Genomic DNA, 17,018 nt, shown 5'->3' on the forward strand with positions numbered 1-17,018 from the left:
CCATTCCTGGTGGACACCTTGATTGCAGGTTTGAGAGACCCTAAAGCAGAGGCCTCAGCAAATCCATGCCCTGATTCCTGACTACAGAAACCATTAGGAAATAAATATGTGTTATTTTAAGCTGCTAACTTTGTGATAATTTATTATGCAGCACTAGTAACTAAAGTAGTAATTGATCCATTTTATTTCAATAGAACAAGAATGTTCCCATAGGTAAAAAGCTACAAACACACCTAACGATTATGTTTGCTGTCATCACCCTCTTTTATATGCTACCCTAACTTGTACCAGGTAATAGAATATGTACTTGTACCTGATGATCTTGTGCAGCAGGCATAGTCATCTTATTGTGTTATCTCTTACCGCCCTGGCAGAATTTAATGCTCAGTTGTCCGCTACCAGGCACTGCAAGGCCAAAATCATTTATTATAGAATGCTTAAGAATGTTTCTGTATTAACAAGTCCTTGTGACATAAACATTAATGGAAAGCATAACTCAGTCTCAAGGTACCTTATGGAATATTTATCATGAATGGCTTTACCAAGGCCTGGAAACAGGTAATCAAAATTCCCCTCTGATGATGTATGCAGCTCAGACCTACTGTGACAGATGAAGGAAGGGAGGAAAGAAGAAAAAAGATATCAACCCCCTTCTGTTGTTCCCAGGCAGCCTTTCATTTAGGGCATCTATTTTATTAAATGTCTTTTATTCCTTGTTTCCATGCAAGAAGTGGAAATGAGAAAGAAATTGGTTTAATCATTTTTCTGAGAAATCAGCTAAATTCTAATGTTGTTTGATCACATCCAGTTGCAAAAATGTCAAGTGCATTTCCATTTAGAGTGCTTGCTTAAACAGCCGTGCAAAATGGGGAACACCCAAAAATCAGCATATATCATGAGAGTTTTGATTTTTTTTTCAGTACACACTTGCATTAATCCACTCTATTACTCTTGAAAATAATGCATTTTTCCAGCACATCATTCCTTAAATGAGGGTGATCCATCACCACTGGAGATTCACCAGTGAGGTGCATTAATAAAAGCAGACAGCTTCAGTCGTGTTTTCTTTGGGAAGGTTTGCTCCTCCTGAGTACATTTGGTTGCTTATGCCAAAAATCCAACCCAGATGTTCCTACAACTTCTATTTTCCTTGCTAGGACATTTCCCCAGATAATAGTCTTTCACAACTCTCATTCTACTCTTCATTAAGGAGCTGTTCATCTCAAAATATTCTATGTGACATAGTGGGATGGGATTTTTCTCCCCTCTTCTGAAAACTGAAGAATTAAAAGGTGTTATACTAGACATCCATTCTCTGATTAACTCAGAACTCTTATGTGATTAAAACACACACACATTCAATCACTCATTTGAATAATAATCAGTGAGGCTCAGACATGGAGTTCAAACAAATTTCACATTTTTATCACATATTTTTCAAATCTTAAATATTTCTGGATGATTTGCTTCTTGCAAATGGAAAATAATGTGCTATATGGGAGCACTGAATCTTGAAATTTCGGTATTTAATTAGATTAAGAATTAGCTAAGTAATGTTTTATTGAATGAAATTATATGGTATTTTTTGTCCTAATCAAAACCCATTTTTTTTAAATTCCAAAATGTCTATAAGTACATTACATGTTTGGGCAGCACTACTGACTACGTGCAGTTTAATCTCTAAATCCCACTACTATATTTTATAATCTAGACTTTCCATAGGGTGGGGTGAACTCTCCAGCATAGCTATATTTTAACTTTAATGAAAAGATGATTTCATCATCTCATATTCATCCTGACAATTCCATACGTCAACTATATATAATGATTGAAATGAGTGTCTGTGCTTGTAGTGTTGCATCAAATATTTAATCACCTCAATAACACTGAAAATAAAAATGTCGTAATCTATATATCATCAAATAATCAGCGCTCAGCTATATGTTTATGACGTTTAGAGAAACATAAAAATATAACAATAAGATACGTAGAAACTCCCTAGAGCAGATCAGCTTTTCTTGTTATGCTCAATAATAGATTCAAAGTAGCGCAATCAAGTAAAGCAAGTTGATAAAATATGTGTTGATTAATCATAGCAATATAGTTATGTGTTAGATCCATGGGGCCATGCATCATTTGAAACATAATTTACAAAAATTCTCAGTAGAAATAGTGTTGAGTATCTAATTGCATGAAGTTGCCAAAAGATGCAAAGGGATTTATTTTTTTTCTTCTTCCAGTTTTACTGAGATGTAATTGTTATACAGCACTGTGTAAGTTTAAGGTGCACAGCATAATGATTTGTTTTATGTACAGCATAACATGATTGCCATAATAAGTTTAGTGAACATCCATCACCGCATACAGTTAAAAAATAAAAGAAAGGGGGCTTCCCTGGTGGCGCAGTGGTTGAGAGTCCGCCTGCCAATGCAGGGGACACGGGTTCGTGCCCCGGTCCGGGAGGGTCCCGTGTGCCGCGGAGCGGCTGGGCCCGTGGGCCATGGCCGCTGAGTCTGCGCGTCCGGAACCTGTGCTCCGCAACGAGAGAGGCCGCAACAGTGAGAGGCCCACGTACCACACAAAAAAAATAATAATAAAAAAAATAATAAAATAAAAGAAAGAGCTTCCCTGGTGGCGCAGTGGTTGAGAGTCTGCCTGCCGATGCAGGGGACGCAGGTTCGTGCCCCGGTCTGGGAAGATCCCACATGCCACGGAGTGGCTAGGCCCGTGAGCCATGGCCGCCGAGCCTGTGCGTCCGGAGCCTGTGCTCCGCAACGGGAGAGGCCACAGCAGTGAGAGGCCTGCATACCACCAAAAAAAATAAAAGAAAAAAAATATTTTTTCTTTGTGAAAAGAACTCAAAATCTACTCTCTTAACAACTTTCATATGTAACATACAACTGTGTTAATTATATTTATTATATTGAACGTTACATCCCTAGTAGTTATTTATCTTATAACTGGAAGTTTGTGCCTTTTGACTGCCTTCATCCAGTTCCCCCTCCACCTACCTCTTACCTCTGGTAACCACAAATCTGATCTCTTTTTCTATGAGTTTGTATGTTTGCTTGTTTGTTTGTTTTTGAAGTATAATTGACCTATAACACTATGGTAGTTCCTGGTACACAACATAGTGATTTGATATTTCTATACATTACAAAATGATCACCACAATTAGTCTAGTTGCCATTTGTTTTATTATTTGTTAATAATATTACATTATTATTAGCTATATTCCCTTCGCTGAACATTTCATCCCTGTGACTCATTTATTTTGCATTTGGAAGTTTATTCCTCTTCATCTCCCTCAGCTATTTCACTCATCCTCTCCAAGAGACAGGAAGGGTTTTCAAAGAGAAGAGAATTACCATAATACTCAGATTTAAGTTCAGGAAGAGTCACATGTCCTTATATTGGGTTGGCCATGAAGTTCATGTTTTTCTGTATGACGTTACAGAAAAACCCAAACGAACTTTTTGGCCAAACAATATGAAGAAAAACTGACCTAAAGAAAGAAATAATACATTCAAATCAATTGAGGAAGTCAGCACAAAAAAAAGAATACTAAAGAAATGAATTGGAATGTTCAAAGGCAAACACCTAGTATGAAAAAGGAACAGGTGTGAAACAAAGGAGGCGCTTGGGAACAAATAAATATACTTGCTTGATTTTTTCCTTACAGTTTCCTGAGGTTGCATGTGAATATCATTGTGTCCCAGGGCACCAGAGTTCAAATTAGTATTACTAATTTTTCATCACCAAGTGGAGTTAGTATCTAGAAAGTCACAACTGAGTGTCACTCCATCAGGTAAGCTACAAATGAAGGGTTTTGAGAAATCAGAGAATTGACTATGCAAAGAAACCAAAATGAACTAAAATCCTGAAAGTTATGAGCATTTGGCCACCTGCTTTCACTGCTAACAAGGGGAGAAATGGAGAAATCTTCCAGAGATAAGGGCAAGACATGTAGAAATCTGACCAACCTTTAATGAACTTTCACAGCAGAATGTAGATCAGTATGATGGGTGAGAATCATAGGGCACCTCAGCCACAGAGTAAGCCTGTACCCACCTGCCCAAACTTTCCCCAAGTATTCACATAATAAGGTACACTGCAGCCCAGAGACAGAGCTGCAAAGTTGAGAGAGATACCCCTCAAGGTACCTGGGCCTTCCAAAGGAAAAGCAGCTATACACTGAAAGCTGGGTCTAGGGAGGGATTAATAAGAGAAATTCTTAAAAATTTTCTGGGCTTTTGCCACTGTACTGCAGCAGCATGCCAAAGGCTGGGGCAGAGCAGGAGAACAGAGAGAAATCCCTCTGGGAAACTCTGGCACTTCACCAAGTGTACTGCAGCAGTACAGAAGCCTATGGACTGGGCTGCAGGACAGAGAGAGACCTCCCAAGTAGCAGGACCGGAGAGCAAAGAGAACTCCCAAATGGCCCAGAAAGCTGGAAGTTGGATGTTAATGAAAAAGAGGTTAGCAGACTCTGGCCAGTGCCCAGATCCCAAGCCTTGCTAAAAGGAAACATTTTAAGTCAGTTCTTCAAAGTATTTTAATTCAGTGATTAACTGAATTTAACTAAAGCTTCAAGAAAACTCAGACGGAGGTCAAATATATCTTAGGCTGATTTAGTCCTCGTCACTAATGGCTGATATAAGAAGGGCACACCTTTATGGAGATAAATATTATTTTCTTTGGTCGCTTATGTACAAATTCTGTCATAAAAAGCAATAATAATAATAAACAAAAAGAAATAAGGTATATGACCTTTGATGAAGAGAGGAAATAATGGAAACAGAACTAGAATTAGCCACAATGCTGGAATTATCTATCAGACAGTGTCTTTTAAATAACTGGGAAAAATATGCCTACTGAAAAAGGTAGACAACATGCATGTACAGATGATGGATTTCAGCAGAAAGGTAGGCACTATAAAAATGAAGAAAATGAAAAATACAATATCAGAAATCTTTTTTTTTCTATGGGGTTAACAGAAGACAGGACACAACAGAAGGAAGAATCAATGAATTTGAAGACCTGTCAACAGAAATTATACAAAGTGTAACCCAAAGAGGAAAAAAAAAGGTGCAGAACACCTGAGGTCTGTGGAATAATATCAAATGGTAAGGCAATATATGTGTAATTGAGGTCCCAGAAGAAGAGAAAATAGAAAGTGGGCCAGAAGAACTACTTGAAGAGATTATTTGCTGGAATTTTTTCCAAATTGATAAACCATATCAACCTATAGACTGAGAAAGCTCAACAAACCTCATGCATAGTAAATGCAAAGAAAACCATAACTGGTTTCATCATACACAAACTGATGAGAACCAAATATAAAGAAACACCTAAAGAAAAAAGAATCATTGCATGGAGATACATTGGTAGCTGACTTCCCATAAGAAACAATGAGAACCAAATACAATTGAACAACATCTTTAAAGTGCTGAAAGAAAAAAAAGAACCATCAAATGAAATTCCATACTGAGTGAAAATATGCTTCAAATATGAGGGCAAAAGAAAGACATTTTCAGACAAACAGAAGCCAAGCGAATTGATTGCTAGCAGACCTGTACTGGGTGAAATGTTAAGAGATATTCTTCAGGAATTGATACCATAGAGAAGTCAGATATGCAGAAACCATTAAGGGGACCAGATAGAGTAAAAGTATGGGTAATTATAGAACATCTTTTTCTTTATTTACATACAAATTTATTTTTAAATGTTTTAAAAAGAATACTGACTTATTAAAGCAATATGTTTGTAACATTTACAGAAATAAAATATATTACAATAAGAGCATGGAATTATACCATTGTACTTTTTAACATTGTTAATGAAGTAGTATAGATAGGAACAAATATGAAGATGATAGACAAACTCAACCACAATATACTAAATTAAAATAAGCTAATCACTCCACATAAAAGGCAGATATTGTTAAACTGGATTTTAAAAAATGGATTCGATTATATGCTGTTCCAGGAAACACAGTTTATGTATTAATAAAGATATTGAAAATAAAAGCATGAAAAGATACACCATGCAAATGCTAAGCACAAGGAAACTGCCATGGCTATATTAACAAGACGGTGATTTTCACTAGAACTAAAGACATAATGATAAAAGAGGAAATTCATTAAGAAGACCTAGCAAGTTTAACTTTATAACTACATAAAAACAAAACTTTCAAGTATATGAAGTACAACTTAAACACTAAAAGAAGAAATAGACAAAATTCACACACAGTTGGATATTTTAAGAACCTTATCTCAGTGGTTGAAAGGACAAGTAGACAAAAATATAGGTATCATGGTGGAAGACTTGAACAAGAGTATCAACTTAGTTTCACCAATTGATATTTGTAGAACTCTATACCCAACAGCTATAGATACACACATTTTTGGTAAGCATACATAGAATATTCACCAAGAAAAACAATAAGCTGGGTGCAAAAAACGAGTCTCAATAAACTTCAAAAGATTGATATAACAATACAGAATAGTGTTTTTGACCCCGATAATGTTAACTAGAAATTAGTAACAATAACATATCAAAAACACCACAAAATATTTGGAAATAAAAACACTTAAATGGCCCATGATCAAGATACAGAACTGGATCAGTCTGGCAAACTTTCAGATGCCATCAGGAAACAAGACTGTGGATATATAGCTATAGAGCTATAGCTTTAAAAGCTTTAAAAGCACAAGGAAATGATTATTCCTTCTAATGTGAAACAGAAATCTTCTTATATGTTTCATGATCACTGACAGTTAATTCCTACTTTTTGGAGTCTTGATCAACTATGTCATTCATTTCTGTCTGAAATATCTGGGATATTCTTTTTTACAATTTCTCCCCACTGCTCCCATTTTATTCTTCATCCCCAGTAAAATAGTTTATAGCGATACCAGAATAGTATGGGCAGCAGCTGGTAAATACATTTAGTTCCCCCAAGAGTCCACAGTGCTATAGTTATCATTTTAACAACAGAAAGTTTGTAAGGGAAGGTTAGGTGTCAGGAATGGATGTTATTAATGTAATCAACTCATGATCACAGTTGTAATTTAAATAATAGAATGTTGGTATAGTTAAAAACTAAGTTCTCTAGTATTAAAAATCTTACAATAAAGCAAGGCAAACAAATGTAAAGAATGAGATATTATGCAAAAATGGAACATAAAACCCATGATTGTTCAATAAGTGCAGCTTATTGAACTAACGTGCATAAAACTAACGTGCACATTAGTTTTATAAAACTAACGTGCATAAAAATATTTTACTTTGATCTTTCTTAAGAAGACTTGATGGAAATTGGTAAAGTATACAAAAATCAAAAGATTTTACATCTGATTATAATACCTGCATCTATAGAATAATATCTGATCACAATTCTTTTCTGTTAAATTACTAGTAAGTATTGGGCCAATTTTGCATATGTAACTAAATTTTCTCCTTTATTTGGAAGTTGTTTTTGCTCTTCAGATTATTTCTATAATCAACGTAACCTTGTTCTATTTTATAAAAGTAATGCATGGATATTATTAAATATATCATATATAGAAATGTCTAAACTGAAGAAATGTATAAAGGAGAAAATGGAGTTGCACCTTAAATCACCCTAGAGATAGATCATCACTGTTCAATAGTCAGTAAATATCCATTCAGACTTGCTTATGTACATAAACAAAATTTGGAGATATGTGTATATATATATATATGTGTGTGTGTATAAAACATTCATTAAATGTGCATATAATTATAAATACATATATACACCTATTATCCTGTAATCCGATTTATTCACATAATTATGCAAAGCAGTTATATTTCAAAATGTACTATAGGTAATAAAAATCCAACATATATAATAGCTATATGCCAGGTATTTTTCTCAGCATTTGACATAAATTAACTCATTTTATCTTCATAATAATCAGTGTGTTAGATACAATTATTATCATTTACAGCTGAGAAAAATGAAGTACAAAGAGGTCAAGTAAATTGGCCCTGATTACATCACTAAGATGTGGAATAACAGAGGACTTCATCCTCTTTTATAGTTGCCTGGCAGCCCAACATATAAATGCACCATGGTTTATTTAATTAATCCCATATGGATGAACATGTAAGCTACTTCTACTATTAAAACAGATGTTGCAATAAGCAATCCTATACATATATATATGTATATTTGTCCAATCATTTTCAAAGGATAATTTTGTAGGATAAATAGACTAGCTGGGTTCCAGGAGACTGTGGGGGCGGGGGGGGAGAAACACATATGTGTGTACATATATGCATGTACAGTTGCACCTTGATTACATGGTGGGGCTCACGGGCACCAACCCCAAGCAGGTGAATCCACGTATAACGTTATAGTCTGCCCTCCATATTCGAGGTTCCTCTGTATCCATGGTTCCACATCCGAGGATTCAACCAGCAGTGGATAGTGCAGTACTATAGTATTTATCAAAAAAGATCCACGTATAAGTGGACCCATGTAGTTCAAACTTGTGTTGTTCAAAGGTCAACTGTACATAGTAAAATAAATAGAAGAAAAACAGTTTTTGTTTCTTGAAAGATTATTGATAAGGGTACAAATGGAGAAATATAAACTTTGATGATGAATTTTCTATATGCATATAGATATGTTATACATGTGCATATATATATTCTTACAAATAGGTTTTATATGCACACATATGTCATGTAAGTATTATGTATGTATCATGTGCATATTGCATATATATTTATGTAGGTATATACAAACATGAAATTGTACATCAAAGTGTATTTTTATCCATACATACCTTTACCAATAATCTTTGCAAAAAACCCACAAAATTGTGTTTCTTTTACTATTAGTAATGTTATGTATCTTTTCGTAAAGTTTATTAGCTATTTATTCTTTCTTTCCCAAGAATATTTGATCCTGTGTTTACTTCTACTCTGGGAGACTATTGTTTCACATTTGTGGTTGCAGTCAGGTAACTGCTTCTAGGCTACGCAGTGCTCTCAAAAGGAAAGCACATGTTCCCTATAATTTATCTATAGTTAAAATAAAAGTGCCTGAGAGTTGGCCTCTGTGGGAAGATCACTTGCCTGGAATGCAGGAAAATAGATGCACAAGCCCCCATGTGTGATGCTCCTGCCTCTATTTGTAATGCAAAGTTTGTTAATAAGACCCAGCTGTCTCTTATAGTGCCAGGGAGTTCCTACTCAGCACATGTTTACTAAAAGGCCCTCTCAAGCTGACAACCAACTGGGCAAGTATCCTCAAGCTGTTTTTAGATGAGAGAAAAGAAGGGAAAATGGGGTTAAAGATACATTTTATAGAACTCCTGCTGAACAACTTCAGGAAGCTTTCCAATAAATTTAAGGTGGTACTCAATAAATGAAAACAATTCTACTTAGAAATTGCTTTTAAGTCCCTTAATAGTCTTCATTTTCCCTGCATTTGGACCATTTCATCAAACCAACTTCTAACCTGGTAATGATGCAGATCTCTTTACTTGCTCAAAATATCTATCAGTTACTTATTTTTCAGTTTTATGCCAAAGTGTTTAAAGGTCATTTTTCTTAGATCTAAAAATGAATGCCTTGAAATGAATTTTTCAAAATGAAATATTACTCTTATCTAATGTGTGTGTGTGTGTGTGTGTGTGTGTGTGTGTGTGTGTATGTGTGAAAGCACTTTAAACAAAGAATAACATACAGTTTATGTGGAAAGATTTAGGAAGCCAGTAAGGAACTCTATTACTCACAGAAGGAAAATTGTGGAAGAGAAATTAAGCAAGTTGTTTAATGTATGGATTATGATTTGGAATATCCTGAGAAACAGGACATAGCTGGAAGAAATCCTTTAGAGATTTCATGTGGTAAACCATGTCAGCTCAAGCAGCATATTACTTATTTGAAAGTCACTAATTTTGAATAAACTACTGATTTCCAACCTATGGAAACTTTGCATAATTTTATGAATACACTGAGTTACTGCACAAAATAAGATCCAAATGCAAATCAAAATGTAGTATAACAGAGCTTCTTAAAAAGCTTCTTAAAAACAAACAATGGTGGTCCCAAGGAAAATATTGTGAGTAAAAAAATACAAGTCGTGAATAGATTTTATAAAATACCAGTATCCAGGACATGAAATTTTGCAATGTTCCTTTTCAGTAGGAAATGTTGAATGATACGTTGTCGAGAGCACTAGCTCATAAGTGAGAAGGACACGGGTTCCAGCTTTGTGACCTATGGTAAGATACTTACATGGTGTTCTGAGTCTCAGCGAGTCTCAGCGTCTTTACTTATAAAAGAAAGACAGCATTACTTCTTACTTCGTGGTGTTCTGTGAGAATTTTTTTTCTTTTAATGAATGCATCGGTAGCTAATGAGAGATTTTTCATTCATTACTTAGTCAAAGAATTAAACGATGCTATTCTGTGTTGGCATGATTTTGAGGAATGAACATAGCACATTATATGCAGAAGTTCAGACGGAATCATATTGGAAGGAGAGTCGGCAATCTGAATCAACACAGGGAGCAACTCCATTTGTAGAATCCATAATAAATAAATCAAAAAATAATAAAAAGTATATGTGCAAGGTTGTTTCCTAAAATTTTCTTTATAGTAGCAAAAAATAATTCTAACACAGTAACAACACCCTTTGCCATGTAAAGCAGGACATGGTACATAATCATGCTTATTTACATGGCTGATATAATTCTCTGATATTAGCAGTCAAATTAAACCTATTGAACTGCTATTTCTTAAGTTCTCAAGTTCTATTTGCCTAGCCCTTACTAGGGTGAGCTAATTACAAAGATGGAGGAAATTTTTTAAAAATATGAACTCGTCTCTTAGGTCTACCTTTCCCCTTATGAAAAAAATCTAAGCATTTCTCATATTTTAAAAATGTTGCAAAACACATTGGTCAGGTTGCAAAGAGTAGAAATTTATCTCTATAATTTTACTAAGGTTTCCTAACCCATTCTGTATTCAAAAGCATAGAAATTGATGCTAGGTCACTCTTGCATTTATTGACCCAATAAATGTTTATGGAGGGACTTCCCTGGTGGTCCAATGGTAAAGAATCTGCCTTCCAATGCAGGAGACACGGGTTCAATCCGTGGTCAGGGAACTAAGATCCCACATGTCACGGGGCAACTAAGCCGATGCGCCACAACTATGCGCGCTGCAATGCAGAGCCCACGTACTGCAATGAAAGATCCCGCGAGCCTCAGCGAAGATCCCGCAGGCCACAACTGAGACCCAACGCAGACAATAAATAAATAATAAATCTAAAAAAAATATTTATGGAACACCTACTGTGTGCCCGGAGTCAAAGCCTGAGTGTAAACAATGGCTGAATATATCCATTGATTCTAAGAGTGATACTAATGATTAAAAGATCCTGGTCATGAAAGAAAGAAATAATTGCATTACTTTTTCCCCCACTCACTAATATAGAGAAAGTAACTCAAGAAATAAATAAATAAAATTTGTATCCAATGATTGACATTTCTCTAAGCTTATTTAATGGTAATTTATTTTTCTTTTGCTATGTTGGCCTTTATTTCCAACTTACAAACTTTTGACTACTAGATCTGATTTGAATATTATGAAAAAGATTACAATAATAACATTTCCATTACTCACATAGAGAGTGGAGAGAAAGAAAACATGAAAAGGATGAAACTGTCATAGTATTCGGTGAATCCTAGATGAAATACTTTACATATATTGGAATCCCTTTCTAAGGGACATTATGTATAATTTCAACATACAAGAAAAGCCATCTTACCTAATCATGACTGTCTGAGCTAGAATTTGTAAACTCAGAGACAATGACTTTTCTTAGTAAATTTGTCAATTTCTTTGTACAATGCAGATTGTGAAGAGAAATGAACATCACAGGAGACTCAGTTCAAGTTTGTTGAGTCAATTTATTTAGATTCAGCAAATGTTTATTGAACACCCACTGAGTGTCAAATCTTGGTGCTGGAGTAATCGATTCATAATGGTTTGGATGGTTTTCAGTTAACAGAGTTTGCAATATTTCTTTGCTGTATGTGTGGTTGAGTGGGGTTCTGAGGTAATTAATGTATTAAAATCTTATAAATTCCTGGAGGAATGATACAGAAAGATAAACAAATGTTATTCTCTCCACTCATAACTATCATTTCTTTTCAACAACCTATTTGTCAGAAAATTGTGCCTTAAAAACAAATATGGAAAACTCGTAGTTGATAACAAATGCAAATGGAAATCAGTTTGCAAATCATTTTGAAACTTTACAAAAATCTTGCCAAATCAACATCTGCTCCTAGAAAGTTACTCAGACATGCTAATAACGAAAGATGAGGCTCATAAAACCATGAGGCTAAATGGGACTTCAGGATGTACCTTTATTTTTTGTCTTCGCCGGAAAACTATATCAAATCATTCACAGAAGATTTGGCTATTTTATTCATGCAAACCTCCAAAAAGGAGTTTTTCTTTTTTTTCAAAGCTGTGACAGGAGATTCATTTATTCTCTAACGTGGTATTTTTCGAATTCTATGGCAAGCCACTTAATATCTCCTCATATGGTCAAAACTCACTAAGCTTACCATTTAGCTGCCAATTTCTATCTTTTTATAATTGAATTTCTTTAGCACTTCTCACAGATTATCCTAAAATATTTCACAGCCTTGTGCCTCTCTTCAGTATCCTCTTAAATCTACTCTTAAAATTCTCCTGTAGTTTTTTTTTCTAATATGAACAAAGTCTAAGCATCTAGAATTTAAGCAGTGTGTAGTCTTAAGAGATAAACTCTTATAGTAGCAGAAGCATGAAAAACAGGAATCCAGGATTTTTATCTTATGTCGTTTTGTCACACCAATGGTTTATCTGAATTCTAGTCACTGTTGAAGGAAACCAGTGACATGGGATGCTTGGATAGTTCAGATCTGGGACATAGGGTTGTACTTGTGTTAAAGGAGGTACCCATGGATGGTGAAAAGCAAGAAAAGTAATTCCAATAGCAGGTTCTCAGAGACAGCCATTGACAGCCTTGCCCACTCATTTGCTTCCCATGAAGCCATTTGGTTTAGATAACAGTTCTGCTTTCAGGGCTTGGCATATGGCAAATCCCAAATCCACACCAACAAAAGCTGTATATGTTTGGTTTTCACTAAGAAGGGCCTACGGTAATAGGGCACCCTTCTGCGACCTCCAATACTGAAACCCTGGTACTCAAAACACCCCTTACCCTCCCACCCCACACCCCTTGTCAAAGTCTTCAGAATAGGATTTTGACTGGCACAAATAGACTGAGCTTGACGGCACCTCCAGAAGTGACCACGTGAAGTTACATTTACTCCAGAAGAAAGGGGTTTGTGCTTTTTAGTGGCACAATTAAATGTCAGGCATCTCTTGGCGTACATTTTTAAATATAGATGGGGGAAACGCGGCAGGGACTAGATTCATTATCATGGGAATGTTTCTGCCTCCTTATCTAACTTAATCCCTTCCCTTTCCCCAAGGGAATGACACAATTTATTGGATATTTTGTAAATGAATAAACAGGATAGTAGGAAAGGGTGGAGGCAAGAGTGAAGGACTTGATTTCAGAGGCTAAATCTATCAATGCAATAAAAACCTGGGAGTAGAGGGAGAAATTAGGTAAAAGAAAACTTGAAATGGAAAGAATGGTGGGTGTGAAGTGTGAGAGATTCCAAATGAGTTCTGAGTGAATGGGCTGTTTGAGATGTGTCACCCTGGGCTGTTCAGGAGACAAGAGTAAACAGTGAAGTTCTTTTTACTTACATGAGTTATTGTCCAGTGCTTCTCTAAGTGTGTCTGTGCAGATGGGGAACCCCCGTGCCCCAGGTTTGGTGGGTCTTAATATAATATTCAGTTTATCTCTATTTCTCCCTCTCTAAATTTTAAACTTCTTAAAGGCAATTCTCTTCTATTCATATCTGATTTCTGGCCATGGTTGAACAATTGTGTGATTAATTCAACATGTCCTGGGGATGCTACATTGACATTTCCAAATGCAAACCTTTTATTATTCAATACAGTATTTTAATAAATTTCTCTTGAAAGATTTAATATATTTGTGTTACCTTAAATATATATATATCTCAATGTATAAATATATAGAGAGATAGAGGCATAGATATATTTAGCATATATCTTAAAGGTACATATATTGAAGGTATAGTCAGAATATTAGACTTTATTCTTAAGAAATATTACAAAAGTGTGATGATTTTGTGCTTGAGAAAACGTATCTCCTACCTCTGAAGTTATACTGTTTGGCAGCTACTGTTTGAACAAAGATATAATGTACATATTCTAATGTTGAGGTTCTAAAACATTTAAAAATAACTTTTAAGTTTTATTACATTCTAAGTCTAGAATATCACCTAAGAAAATAATTTTTTTTTTTCTTCCACAGTCTCTCCCTCTTTTTTTAAAATTTTCACTTTATATTGGAGTATAGTTGACTAACAATGGTGTATTAGTTTCAGGTGTACAGCAAAGTGATTCAGTTATACACATACATGTATCTATTCTTTTACAAGTTATTTTCCCATTTAGGTTATTACAGAATATTGAGCAGAGTTCCCTGTGCTATACAGTAGGTCCTTGTTGGTTATCTATTTTAAATATAGCAGTGTGTATATGTCAATGATTTTTAATTCAGTAAATAAATTTATGTACAAGTACATTCATTGAGCATTGTTTTTTGATAATGAAAAATTGGAAATATCCAAAAATATTCTAAAAAGAGATTAACAGTTTAGTTAAATTAGTATAGTTTTAAAACAAAATAGCTAGAAAATAATTTGTTGTGATGTTGCTGAGAAAGGTAAGATTAAACTAATATACATATATATGAAACAATCATAACTAACTTTAAAGTATAGATAGAAAATGATTAGAAAGTAATGCAGTTGAATGTTAACAGTGTTTTTTTAGTGTTCTTTAGATTATTTTTTCTTTCTTTTTGCATTTCTGTATTAACTGTATTTCTATAATTGTATAACTTTTTAAATTAAAAATAACTTTAAAAATCTTATTAAGGAATAATTAGATCACTAATTTTTTCAATTCTATTAATAAAATTTCTTTTTCAAATTTCTCATGTGCCAAATAAATTAGCATGCATAACTACTCATTCAATCAATGTATATTGAGCACATTCTGTATATGAGACAGTATGTTAGATGCTGGGGGCACAAAGTGCCAGGCTTTGAATTAGTCATCTCTCCTATGTTACTTTTTGAAATAATGAAAACTATTATTAACAAGATAATCATATATATTATAGGAATTTTTACTATGGGAATTATTAAAATGTATTGTACTACCTTTTTGTATATGTTGGGTATTAAAAATATATATAAAAATCAATAAAATATATTAGCTACAATTAAGTTCCAAAAGATATTTTAGAAGTAAGCCAGCCTAAAAGTAAGTACAGTAAGTCCCCTACATACAAACCTTCAAGTTGTGAACTTTCAAAGATGCGAACATGCTCCTGGATGCCAGCTGTGGTACTGGACTACTGTACTTTTCAAGGTACTGTGCTGTAAGATTAAAAGTGTTTTCTTTGTTTTTTGTGTTTTTTATGTATTATTTGTGTGAAAAATATACACCTATGACAGTACAGTACTGTATAGCCGATTGTTTAGTTGAGTACCTAGGCTAACTTTGTTGGACTTAGGAACAAATTGGAGTTATGAATGCAGTCTTGGAACAAAACTCATTCATATGTAGGGGAGTTACTGTAATAAAAAGCATGCTTATACTACCCTTTCACCCCAAGAAAAGAATCACACTAAAAGACAAAAAGAATTTAAGAAACAGTAAGATAACAAACTAAAATCAACCTTGGAGTTTAATCCATCTATGAACTTCTTTTACTGTCTATACTCACTCCTTAGGTGATTTCATCCAGTTCAGCAGATTAAATACCATCTTTAGGTTCGTGCCTCCAAATCTTATATATCTGGTCTAGATCACACCCTTGAATTTCAGGCAGCTATCCAACTAGCTCTTCATTCTCTTCACTTGGATATCTAATCAACACCTCAGACCTAATGTTCAAAACTGGCCTCCTGAGAGTTTCCACTGTTCCTCTTACAGCCTTTAGTTCTATTTTCCCAGAGGCTTAGGCCAAAATCTTATGGTCTCCCTTATCTTCTCTTTTTTTTTTCTTTCACACTCACGTATGATCTGTCAGCACATCCTGTTGATTGTACTTTCAAAATAGTTCCAGAATCTGGCCAATTCTCTCTACCTCCACTGCTGCCATCCATCTCTCACCAGAATCATGATCTCCCTATTTCTGTTCTTAGTTTCTCCTCATTTTCTTCTCAAAAGAGACACCAGAGTGATCATGTCAAAATCTAAGTCAAATGCCTCATCACTGTTCAAAACTCTCCACGGGGTTTCCCACTTACTCAGTGTAAAAGCCAGAGTCCTCGAAAGGCCCTCCAAGGCTCACTGTGATCTGCTTCTCTCCCATGGCCTCTTTGACTTCACTTTCTGTTCACCTCATGCTAGTTGCCTCTGCTCTACCACACTACTCTCATTGTGATTTCTTAAACAACACGTCCTCACTTGAGGGCATTTGTGCTGTGCCTGGGTTCTTTTCTTAATAGCCACAAGGCTCATCCCAACTCTTCCTTTTGATCTCCCTTCAAGTGCCCCCTTCTCAGTGAGACCTCCTCTGGCCAGCATTGCAAGCCCTGCCTCCCACACGGAAATTCCCTAACCCCCCTCCCTACTTTGTTTTTCTAACCAGCACTTTAATTATTTTAATATCTTACACACTCCCCTCCCAATATAAGCTTCATAAGGGCAGATATTTTTGTCTGTTTTGTTCAGTGCCACATCTCCAGTGCCTAACAGAGATGCTTGGCACATAGCTGATATACAACAAATATTTCTTAAATTAATGAATGAACGACCCATGGGATGATGGTGGTAACACAGGTAGAAAGCTGAGTA

Source organism: Monodon monoceros, unplaced genomic scaffold (genome assembly GCF_005190385.1).
Source record: "Monodon monoceros isolate NGI ecotype Baffin Bay Population unplaced genomic scaffold, NGI_Narwhal_1 Super_Scaffold_20, whole genome shotgun sequence".
In the NCBI taxonomy this organism is placed as follows: Eukaryota; Metazoa; Chordata; class Mammalia; order Artiodactyla; family Monodontidae; genus Monodon; species Monodon monoceros.